Consider the following 13,272-nt stretch of genomic DNA (forward strand, 5'->3'; position numbering starts at 1 on the left):
ATAATGATAGATTCATGTTGTCTTATTCCTTCTGGCTCAACAGTTGGGTTATCTGATCCAACCTCAGCACTTTTTTTTTCAAGAGCTTAGATCCAGTGGGTCTGACTCCTTCCCTACACAAGAATTCCCTAGGGAGTAGGGAGGGAATGTTAAGCTGGATGGAACAAGACAACATGGATATAGCATTATAAGTACAAAACTTTCACATCCAATGTTATCTTTTCCATCTGACTCAACAGTTGGGACAGATTCTCAGGGTACCCTAAAAACACCAGTGGTATCATGGAAGGATATTCCCAAGTTTTATGAAGCCAAAAGATGTACGAGATGTAGCCTGTACATCCAACCTGTAATGCAACACAAAGTTATGAACTGCAGACCAAGCAGCCACAACACAAATCTTACTGATGTGAACTCTAGTGAAATAAGCAGTGGAGCCAGCCACAGTTCTAAATGACTGAGCCTTTGGTTTGCCAGGTAAAGTTAGTCCCTTTTTTCGTAAACAAAGGGTATACAGTTTAAAAGCCGCCTGGACAGCCTCTTTTGATACCTCTTCTCCCAATTTAGCCTTTGAAAATAAAATAAAGAGCTAATTTGACTTTCTGATATCCTTTGTGCAATGTAAATAAAACCTGAGTTGGCAAAGTCCAAAGGTCAAGTATATTCCCCTTTATTGGAAAAACTTGGAAAGAACACTGGTAGGTTGACAATCTAATTAAAACTTGCTTCAGATGCCACTTTTGGTAGAAAATGAGGATTAGTTTGCAAGGATATAAGAAAGACAAGGTAAGGAGGTCTGCAAGACAAAGCTTGCAGTTCAAAAGCCCTCCTGGCTAAAGTAATTGCAACTAGAAAGACAGTCTTCCAAGTAAGGAATTTCAAACCTGCTGAGGATGCAGGCTCAATAGGGGACCCAGTTGACACCTTTAGCAGGAAAGTAATATCCCATGGGAGAAATGAATCCCTGATCTGAGTTCCCATCAAAAAGAGCCTTGGAAATTTTTAAGGAAGCAATGAACTTTGATTGTAGCCCATACGAAAATTCAAAATGGGTGTGAACTGCACTTGTTGAGAAACTGGCACTGTTCTGAAATAAATACACTAAGAAATCTAAAATGAATTAGTAGAGTTGAAAAGGGAGTCCAAATCTTTGAAAGAAGGCCACATGGCAAATCTTTTCCATTAGTCAAGATAATGTTTGCTTTTTACAAAAATGACATGATACGAACAACTGAAGTAGACAGCCTGGCGACTCTGGCCACCATTATAACTGGAGAAACCATGCAGTCAGTTTCAGGATTTTTATGTCTCAGGGAGGTTGACCAGACAGATGAATCAGAAGGTCCAGATGTGGATCCAGTACCCACAGTGGGTATTTCAAATAAGGCCAAAGAAAGGAGAAGCAAATATGCAGAGGCCAAAAGAGTGCAATGAAAATGACTTTTACCTTGCACCTCATAGGTTTTCTTTAAGGAAGGAGAGGAGGCTTTTGAAGTAGAAGGCACTGATACTCCTGCTTGGCCAGGGACAAGATCCTTAAGAATCAACTTATTGCGATGCTCAGCAAGTGCCCTGGTCCTTAAAGAGGCACAGACTTCTTACTAAACTTCAAGGTAAGCTACACCTAAGCAAAAGACAAAATGTTATGAAAGTTTTGGGGTGGAATTTTGTAACCACAAGCAACACAAGTCATCAAGAAACAACTAACTCCATTAAAAAGGGAAAGGGACCAACAACAAATTCACTAATATGGACAAAGCACTATGCCCTATTACAGGAAAGAACGTGATTTAAACTAAGCTAAGCAAAAAATACTCTTTTTGTGGGTAGGGAAGATGGGAAAAAGAACTCCCTTAAAAAAGTAAGTAACAACTTACCAAATAAAGTCACAAAAATGACACAGCCAGGAAAATAGGCTACAAACTGAATGAAAAATCTTAGAAAGGATACATTTAAATCACTTATCCCACCTCAGAAACAGAGCACTCAAATCACATCTGACTCCTTAAGCAGTAAACGAGATCTGATGTAATCTGAGGAAACGAGGGAAATTATCGGTAGGAGAGGAGTCAGAGCCCTGGGTCCACGCTCTTCAAAAAGTGCCTATGTGGGATCCAGTCAGATCCTATAAAGCAACTACTGAATCAAACAGAAAGGACAACATTGGATCAGTGTGATTGTACCACTGTGAATATATTTTTCTATTAAATACATTTTTATGGTGTGAACTAGTTCAATATACAGGTGTGAGCCTCTTAACATCCTTTTGCACAATGTCTGACTGCATTTACATCCATACTGTACAAGCAGACCTAAATGCGATTGGCCATTGTGCAGATGGACATTAAGTGAAGCCCAATACAAAGTATAGGGTGTTCACTTAACATCCATGCTGCTTAACATTCTGCGGGATAGAACCTATCCCAGACATTAAGCAGCGCATACCTGTACTACTGTTTAAAACATTCTAATACTGCATTGTCAAAGATGACACTAATGTTTAACTTACATGTGCATTATACAGTACATATGTACCTTTTCTCCTCTGGCCTCTGATACAAAGGGATTCTACACCCAGTCAGATATCCCAGGCCAACAAATGAAAATAAATATCAGTAAGTAATAAGACTACAGCCTTATAATTTCAGTGACCTGACTCCTACTACCTAAATATATAGTGTGTCAAATAGGAGTTGTACAACCTGGCAACTGAAACACAAAAAGAACTAATCCATAGCTAGAGTACTTTAACAGAAAACGCTAAGGCAACTGAATTTAGTTGAAATGCTTATTCTTATTTACTTGAGATGTTTTCCATTGCATGGAGACTTTTCTAGAAACAAAATTACTAAATACCAGTCAAAATATCCCTTCCAAGTGCCTAAGTTTACCTCTACAGGAATTTTATCAATTGCAAATAGTTAACACAAAACTCAAAACTCCGCAATTTACCAATATACTTACTTTCTTCTAAAGTGCTCTTATTTTATTTATTTATTTATATTTGTTGACCGGGAGTGTCCGACTGGACGTAGGTCCATTTTCAGCGGAGGCCCGGGGAGAAAAGCTCCACAGTTAAAATAAACAGACAGTAGTTACATTGGATTACATAGCGATTAACAATTTACATAGCAATTACTTACAACATATTTACAGATGAAGAACATAGTACATCAGTAGACAACTAGAATCTTTATCTGTGAAGTACATAACAGACATTAACAAATGTTACAAGAAGAAGTTCCTGCTGTATAATAAGTACTGGCTTATGAGCATCTGAGCTTGCTATAATCAAGGTAGTTAGTGGAGTGGAAAGAAAGGTAGTGGTTGGATGGCGAGGGTGATATTAGAGTGGGAGTTGCAAGGGCATAGCCAGCATGTTTTAGGTGCACTTTTAGTAAAGTTTTGAAGTGGGTGCATGATGGTATGGAGGTAATTGTGGGTGGGAGGGAGTTCCATAATTTGGCTATGGTGCAAGAGAATAGTGCTTCACCAGCAGAGTTATTGGCTTTAGTGATCTGCAAGTGATTTTGTTGCTGGATCTTAGTGGTCTGGTGGTGCGATAGGGTTGGAGTAGATTCTGGAGGGATGGGACATTTAGTGGATGATTTACTAGTTTGTGGGCAAGTGAGAGTTGATACCATTGAAGGAGGTGAGGGAGTTCAAGCCAGCCCAGTTCAGCAAGTGAGAGACAGTGGTGACTACGGCAGGATGCCCTATGGCAATTTGGCGATTTTGTTGTAGCAGGTCTCTAGCTTGTTTAAATTGCATTGCCTTAGGTTGGTATATATTGGACAGGCATAAAGTAGGGTGGAGATAAGGTGGGAATTTGCTATTGAAATCTTTGCTGCTTTGGTGAAAAGTTGCTTATTTCTGTATAAGCTCCTAGTTTATTGTGGACTTTTTTTATGGTCAAGGATATGTGAATGTCAAATTTTAGTTTATTGTCTATTTCCACTCCTAGCAATTTGGTGTTTTCAGTTGGGTATATAGTGGTGTTGTCTTTTGCTGTGATGTTAAAGTGAGAGTTGTTTTGAGTATGTTTGGTGGGTTGGAAGATGAGTAGTTTAGTTTTGTTTGGGTTGAGTATTAATTGGGCATCGGATAACCAAGTTTCAACAGAGGAAAAGGCTTCCTGTGTGACTTTTTGCAGTTTGGGTAGGGACTGGGCTGAGCAGATGATGGTTGAGTCATCTGCGTATTGTATGAGTGTGCCATGTTTGGTGGCAGAGGCTAGATTATTGGTGAAAACAGAGAAGAGTAGGGGTCCAAGGATGGATCCTTGGGGAACCCCTATGGTGACAGGTAGTTGGGGAGATATGTAATTCTGCCATTCAATGGATTGTTGGCGGTCAGACAGGTAACTCTGAAACCAGTTGGTGACCGATTGTGAGAAGGATAGGTTATTGAGGACAGAGATAAGTTGTTTGTGTGGGACCATGTCAAATGCTTTAGATACGTCTAGGAAAGTAACAGAGGAGAGATAGCCATTGTTTTTATGCTGAAGGATAGTGTTAGTAAAGGAGAGTAAGGCAGTGGTGGTGCTATGGTTTGGTCGGAAACCATGCTGAGTATTGGAAAGGAGGTTGTTAGTCTGAGACCTGAGAGTGTATGCATCTCTCTAGTATTTTGGAGAGTGGAGAGAGAATAGCTATGGGGCGGTAATTGGTTAGTTCTGTGGAGGGTCCGCCTTTGTGGAGGGGAATTATATGTGATACTTTCAACAGTGTGGGAATGTAACTTTCTGAAAGAGATCGGTTAATCAAGATGGATACTGGGTAGGCCAGAGCATCAGCTGCGATTTGTAGGTATTCACTTGGGAGGTTGTCTGCTGCTAATCTGGAGGGCTTAAGTTTAGTTAAGAGTTTTTTTATGTTGGAGGTAGGCACAGGAGAAAAAGAGAAGGCAGTGGGGAGATTACTAGCTGAAGGTATGCTTTGGAGGGGAGGGGGGTTGTGTTGTTTAGCTAGTGATAGTATGGTTTGTGTGAAGTGTGTGTTGAATGAGGTAGCAATATTTTCTGAGGAGTGAGGGATGTTAGGAGGAGGGGTACTGACTTTACCTGGGTGGAGGATGGAGTTTATGGAGGACTAGAATTGTTTGGGGCTGTGTTGAGATAAGTCAAGGGCAGACTGGTAGTATTGGAATTTGTCCTGTTTTATTAGCTTTTTGACTCTATTGCGTAGTTCTAGGAATTTCTGTCTAGTTAAGGGGGTTTTGGTTTTGCGCCAGTGCTCCCAGGCTTTATCCCTGTTTTTCATTTCTGACTTAGTGGTTTTCTGTAGCCATGGGGAGGGTTGTGCTTTGATTCTGGAAAGTCTTATGGGGGCATGGTAATTAAGAATGCTCAGGAAGGTAGTATTAAAAAATTCAACTGCGTCATCAAGGCTGAGGTACTTTAGAGGATGCCAGTTACATTCTTTGAGGGATGAGATGAATGTGAGTGGGTTAAAGTTTAGTTTTTTATGTATTTGACGGTAGATGACAGGTTTAGTTTGGTATAGGTATTTTTTGAGTAGGAATGTTGGGGAGTGATCACTGAGGCTATCTGATAAGCAGCATGTTATATATGACTGGGGGCTCTTACTGACTAGTTTCCAGTCCAGGGTAGTGTGCTTGCTGGAGTTTTTATTTATCCTGGATGGCGACTGGACATGTTGGGTGAAGCCATGAAGGTTTACATGATGGGTTGGATGGTTGCCAGAACAAGATTGCCAGTCAATAGTGAAATCACCTAAAATGATATTTTCTTGGGGGAGATGGTGGGTAGACCAGCTGAGGAGGTTTTCTAGTGGAGGGATGTTTTGGCTAGGTGGGACGTAGCATCCAATCATGTTGATGGTTTTGTTTTGGTTTATTTTGAGGTCTGTATATATTATTTCTTCATTGCCTATTTGTGGAGCTGATGATTTTAAGATCTGGATGTTTAGATGTTGTTTAAATATTACAGCTACACCGCCTCCTTTCTTGTTTAGCCGGTCTACTCTTAGTATGCCATAACCTGTGGGGAGTATTTGCTCACTGGTAATGTGAGGTTTTAGGCAGGTTTCTGTCAGGATGACTATATCTGGGGAGTTCAAATCTATAGTGGCATGGAGTTCATGGATTTTGTTGGATATACTTCAAATATTTAGGCTTAGTAGAAGGAAGTCACTTGGCTTTCTATTGGCTGTAATATGGGAGAAGTTGTGGTTTCTAGTCTGATTATGAGGATTGGGGTTGGAGATGGTAGGGCCAGGGTTGGGGTGAATATCTCCACTTAGGGCTAGTTTAGATATGCATGAGGTTATTAGTTTTCTCAGTTTTTGAATGTGTTTGTTTATAAGGAAAACTTTATGATTGTGCTCTTTGGGTAATAGGTATGGTGGGAGGGTTACTGTGTAAAGTTGTAGGGATGCTTTATGCTTGAGTAATATAGTTGGTAGAATATGTGGGGGGTGCATAGGGATGTTTCTTGAGTTGGTGGGAGGGGAGCTGAGTGAGGGTGAGACATGAGTGGTAGTGTGAGTAGTAGTACAGTGGTAGTGATTGAGTGGGGGAATGATGGAGCTTTGGTAGGATGTAAGATATGCAAGGAGAGTGCAAGCAGTGAGCATAGGTAAGGTATGCCTGTACAAGTTAGCTGAGGAGGAGTGATAGCAGTGGGAAGATGGAGGAGGTAGTGGTGGGTTAGTGCTGTGGTTGGCTACTGGAAAGATGGGAGGGGTTTGTGAGTGTAATAAAGGTGGGACCACTGGGGTGGGAGGAAATAGGGGGCAGGGTGGGGAGAGAAGTGGGTAGAGACCCTGTTAGTTGCTCTTTTGAGGGGGCTGGAAACAATCAGGTAACAGAGTTAACTGATAAATGAACATTTGATAGTGACACGGGTGGTTGTAGTTGTAAAACTGGTGCCTGCCACAGGTAATATTTATTAACTTTGGGATTGTCTTAAGGTAATAAACAGGGAAGGGGGAGGGGAGAACAAGGGTGTGAGCAGGCAGTTCTTTATACTGCTGCTAATGAGCCAAAGCAAAGACAAGTTTGTGTTTAAGAAACAATCACAATTGACCAAGGACTGTTCTGAAACTGTAAGTAATTTCTTAACCATTTGCCAGGTGGAAAAACAGGATAACCTTGTATCAGTAGGCTACTGTGGTCTCAGTTTAAATTAACAAACACACAGTATTGATCAGTTATGGATACTATTTGCTAATAGAAGGGAATAAGAGAGAAAGTAGAAGATGAGTGTGTGTGTGTGTGTGTGGGGGGGGCTGCTTACAAGCCAAAGCAGAGTGCTCTCCAGGGGAAAATGAATATTGGCTCAAACAGGTAGACACATACTCAAAGTTAACTTTAGCTGTTTGCAGACAGTTCAGACCCGGACTGCACTTTTCTTATAAAAATGACAAAGGTGGTACCGCAGTTGAATACTTAAGAGTGGTGTTAGGTCTAGAAAAAAAAAAAAAGAGTACAGAGAGGAGTAAGCACTTTGAGATGGTAAAGATATATTAGAAAGATTACAAAAAAACAACTGAGCAAATAGCTACTGTATATGCAGGAAAATGTCTTGAACCAACAACTAGTATATGCAGATACTGAGCCAATTGGAAACACATCTGTTAGAAAAACCTCAAGACAGTTATGCAGTCATACATAAAAATATAGCGAGCAGCACTCTGTCGAGGTTGTCTAATATGATTCTATCCACCAGTAACAGCACAATTATATAGAAATAATTTAGACACTAGTATGAGCTGTCTACACACAACACAATTACATGAATAACATTAGTGAACAAGGTGCAGCTATGCAAACAAACCATTCTAGTATACTAAAAACAACTTGGTGCAGACAAAATGCTAGCATGGCATAGTAACTTCCAATAATAAAGCATAAATCATATTAGATGTCTAACACAATTCAACATAAACATATACAGTTGTAAAATGTCTAACACAATTCAACATAAATAGTCATTTACAGTTGTAAAACACTTACTGGAGAGACACTGAGCTCCTTTATGGGGCCTGCAGTAGAGTGGATTGTAGTTGTAAAAATACCCCATACTTACCTGTAGGAGAATAGATTGTAGTTGTAAAAATACCCCATATTTACATGTAATGTGCAATCAAACTGCCCGAGTGTCATGTAATTCAGTTTTAAAATAAGTAAAATTGCATACACACACACACACACACACACACACACACACACACACACACACACACACACACACACACGTGTGTGTAGCCAACCAAAAGCAGCTGTAGCAGATTTGCTCAGATGTGTAATGTTTAAAAAAAATTGTACATGATAGAAATTGACGGCTACTTTTATAAATCAATGAACAACCCCCCCCCCCCCGCAAACTCTCTGAATTCAAGTCAAGGCAAATGTACTCATTTCTTGGAGTTGCATGAAACATACAAACATGGCATTGTACAAATTTATGAAACTGTTCTCAGGTAAATATTCAGAAACTTGTATACTAAATTAATCACAGCAGCCTTTTTATAAGTAAATTCCAGCAAAAAAGAACTCACTTTTTTGTAAGTAAATGAATTACTCACATATAATACTATTAGTAGTGTCCAGTAAAACTACAGTTTACTAAATTAATCTACTCTAGCTTAATAATCACTGATGTAGTTACAATATAGCAATAACCCATGCCTGGGTGTGGGTGATGCTGGATTTACCCACGGTTGGTGTGGTTTGGTCACGAGGGCGAAGCCCGAGTGGCCAAACAAAGCCAACCGTGGGTAAATCCAGCATTGCCCACCAGAAGTGGTTATTGCTATTATAATGACATTATTTAAGAAAAAATAACTTTTTTTAAATAATGGCATTGTATAATGCCTCCTGCTGCCCTTCACAGCTGTCTGGTATTCTGCGGCAGTTCTGATGTACTGCGCATGCCTCACGCAGTACATCAGAGCTGTGGAAAAAGCAACGGAGAAAGCAAGATCTCCGTTGCTTTTTACTGTTTTGCTATGTTAAATGGGTTTAACATGGCGAGACATTTTAAAAAGCAACGGAGAATCTCTGTTACTTATTTTAAAGCTGTCTGCTATGTTAAACCCATTTAACATATTAAATTTTGAAAAACAACGGAGAAAGCAAGATCTCCGTTGCTTTTTACACTCGCTATGTTAAAGGAGTTTAACATAGCGAGACAGCTTTAAAAAAAGCAACAGAGATCTCTGTTGCTTTTTTTAAACGTGTCTCACTATGTTAAACTCCTTTAACATAGCGAGACAGTGTTTTAAAAAAGACTTATATTAATGGAAAAAGTCCGGGCGACCGGACCTTTTTCCATTAGTATAAGTGGATTTACAAAGTGCACGGTGACCAATCAGCGTGCACATTTTGGAATATTAATGGGGGGTCATGGTATAATAAATGATAATTCATTCACAGGGTCTCATTAATCCCTCTCTTTTCTCATGCAAGTCCACTTTTTTCCCTTCCTGCATATTTTTTAGTTGGGTCTAAACAGTTTAAATCTTAAAGCTCTACCTTTAGTGAGTCCAACATCTTTATCAGTACAATTCTCATACATATCGGGAGCTTTCTAGATAATATATTCCTATTTAGTCTTGCAGGTGCAATTTATCATGAAGCAAGAAATTAATTTCATGTTGCCAGTAAATTTCTATGACTTCTGCAAATCAAATATTAAGCCAAACTTACAGTCATGAAACATTTACATTGCTTCATAATTATTTTAGCTCATTCTACTTACAACCATAAATACAAGGCTATATGAACTTTATTTTCCGAGCTCAGTCCTCATTTAAACAACACAGATTCAAACCATGGCAAACTGGTCATATTGTATACAGACTTTGTTTACTACTGCTAATACGTCCATTGTCTCTGCATATTAAATACATTTTTGTAAAACTTTATGGCTTAAGCATAGAATACTACAGCAGTATATTTTTAATAAATCTGAATTTGCCAATTCTTGCACTCACACTGTCTGCCTTACGCATCTTAAGGGTCCGAATGGAGAGGTGAAGAGTCCAAATACAGCAATGATAAAAATCAGCAAGCAAAAAGAGAGCAGTATTGTTGGAGCCGAATTTATCCTCAAGTTTTGTACCTTCATGAGGTAGACCTTGTTTTTACAAAATCTCACCAACATGACACTGATATAGAATGTATTTTATATAGCATATATCATGGACAGAAGTAGGTTAAAAAAAAAAGAGAGCTGGGTGCACAAGTCATGGGATAAAAAAGTGCCCACTCCTGGTAAGCAAACTAGTGCCAGGACTGGAAAAAAATGACAGTGTAGAATCCTCAAAACATGGAAACATTCCTACAATAGGGTTAGGCCAGGCTCAAGGGGAGGATGCCCCAGATGCCCTCTCGTTGTAGAAGTAGTGGTCCACAAAAATCACAAAAAACTGACAGGCCAAAAAAGCACCATAAAGATGATAGAGTGGGACCACTGAGGATAAGAAAGAAATTATATATTGTTACTATTATGCAAGAAGCCTCAAATTTCCACACAAACGATATACAAAAAGATTGAGAGAAATTAGAGGAAAGAAAATACTTGCAGAACAAAAATGGTCAAAAGCTTCAAATCCAATTTTGTATTCATTAATACTACAGATTCATAAAAACATTACTGGACCATTTGGAAAAAGTAGAGACCGAGAAAGTACAAAAATATAAAAACAATATATAAAGGTATAAAAAAATAGGGACATGGGAAAGAAAGAGACATCTGATATGGTACAATATTTATGCAAAGGAGAAAGCCAGATTAATTAATATAAAAAATATAGCCCCAAATATTAAAAGAGAAATACAGGCAAAGGCACCCAGACATGGAAAATATCACAACACAAAAAATAAGATCACAAAGGGAGAATGTAGAGCAGAAGATTAATACAGCAGCAGTCAAAAGAAGCTGAAGTTATGGAATATCTGAAAACTGAAGGATTTACTGTAGAAAGTCTAACACAGGTTATGTCACAGCATGATAGAACACAGAGTCCTCCAAGTGAGGAGTAACAGGAGGAGCAGGAGACATTTGAGAAATATGGACATAGAAAACAAAGAGACTTAATATGCTGCAATATTTATTTAAAGGAGAAAGTAGAACTAATTAATAAAAAAGCAGCACTAGAGATATCCTAAAAGAAATATGGGAAAAGGCACCTGGATATGGAAAATATTACAATACAAAAAAAATATATAAGAAAACCAAGGGGGAAGTAGAAAAGAGGACTAGTAATGGAGAAGTTAACGAAACAGAAACTGAAGTTATGGATTACCTGCGAAGTGAAGGGCTTAGTGTAGAAAATCTAAATCTGATATCACAGCATGATAGAATACGGAGTCCCCAAACTGAGGAGAAACCAGTGAAGCGGGAAGTAGCTGATCAGTTGTCATATGAAGATACTTTGGAGCCTTCAGTAGGAAACCAGTACAACAGTTCAGTTGGATTTGCACAGCAAAGGAAGGAACAGGAAACTGTGGCAACTCTGATGCAGTCAATGCTCTGAAGTGATAGGTCAGCGAGTCCCCATATGAAACAGCAATAGATGGCACAGGATGAAGCTGAAGAGAATATGGTACAGAAAGATGTTCTGGAACTTTCAGTAGAATGTCCGCAGGAAATGGAGAACAAAGAATGTGCCCTTAGTTTAGATTGAAATGATCTAAGGGAAACGTTGCTTGACTTAATAGAGATGGATTGAAATATTAAGATTGGTGAAAGAAATAGAGTACAGAAAGTCAATAAGACCTAAAATGTTAGACGTTTGATAAGACAAATGAACACAATAATCAAGACTGTTCATAGAAATTCATGCCATATAACAGAATTAAATAGGACATATTACTGTGCAGCTAAATTAACCAAGAAAGTCTTACCACAAAAACACAGGGCAGTAACATAAAGGAAGGGGAGAAACCAAATGCCATCATGGAAGCATCGAACAGAGAAAACTATAAAGCAATTAAGTGTCACAGTTCAGAGAGTATAGAAGAGGGAACAGATCAACAAAAATACTCAGAAAGATGGACATGATAAAAGCAACGCATAGTATTAAAACAAATCAGGATCTGCAAATAATAAACTAAAGATATCAGCAAAGACAGAAAAACTTAGCAGATATGTAGATAAATATAAAGGAGAAGTACAAAATAAGCAATTTATTGATGGCCCCAAAAGTTTTATAGGGAATTGGGAAACAAGGCAAAAGGACTATAAACACCACTAAACAAAAGACACATATCTATGAAGATCTGTGGAACATAAAGATGCTGAATGGATAGAAGTAGTAAAAGAAAGAATAAGAAGTTCAAATGTACAGGATATAAAATTTGATGAAGTAATGGTCAGAGAAATTGAAACAAAATTAAGAAAAGCTCCTAACTGGAAAACCCAGGTCCAGATGCAGTACCTAACTTCTGGCTGAAAGTATTAACATCTTTACATGAAGCTTTAGCCATGAATAAGAATTATTTATATGAGCACCCCGAACAGACGCCAACCTGTTTAACAGGAAAAATTATATTCCTCCTTAACAGTGAACCTGCAAGGTATCCTCAAAACTATAGACCAATAAATTGTCTTCAGACAATGTAAAAACTATACACTGGAAATGATCCCAACAGAGTTTAGAGCCATTTAGAAGAAAACTCAATCATAGCAATAAAACAAAAGGGTAACAAAAGAAAGTCATATGGAACAAAGGATCATTTGCTGTTAAATAAAGTCATAATGGAGAATTGTAAAAAGGGGTAAGCATGGCATGGATAGACTACAAAAATGCATTTGACAGCATGCAACATTCATGGATAAAAGAGTGCTTACAAATATATAAGATGCACCCTGCAGTGATCATGAAACAGTAGCAAACCACTCTGCAGCTACGCTATGATAAAGGGCAAACTATTTTCCCAGAGATAAAAATTCAAAGGGGGAATATTCCAAGGTGACTGTCACTGCTGCACTTTTGTCTTGTCCTTAACCCATTAAGCTGCCTACTTAGATTAGATCATGGCTACAATTTGGCTCCCATAATACAACAAACTGTAAAGACTCTTCATCTTCTTTTTTTTGTGGATGATTTAAAAGTGTATAGTTAATCAGATGAGGAACTGAAAGCACAACTGCAAGTGGTCAGAACTTTTTTTAGATTATACAAGAATGTCATTTGGTCTTGATAATGTGCAAATCAACTTTTAAAGCAGGAAAGTTGCAGCACCAAGAAAATATCAGTCTGGGAGAGGAATGTGATAAAAGAACTTAAGTAGGGGTGTATA

General features: G+C 38.5%; 1 protein-coding gene across 1 annotated transcript in view; it reads right to left on the bottom strand.

The window, feature by feature from the left end:
* The window catches only part of DSCC1 (DNA replication and sister chromatid cohesion 1), a 477,417-nt gene that overhangs the window by 193,830 nt on the left and 270,315 nt on the right, over positions 1 to 13,272 (bottom strand). The window lies entirely within an intron of this gene.

This window comes from Protopterus annectens, chromosome 3.part1, assembly GCF_019279795.1.
Source record: "Protopterus annectens isolate FY-2018-M chromosome 3.part1, PAN1.0, whole genome shotgun sequence".
Lineage (NCBI taxonomy): Eukaryota > Metazoa > Chordata > Ceratodontiformes > Protopteridae > Protopterus > Protopterus annectens.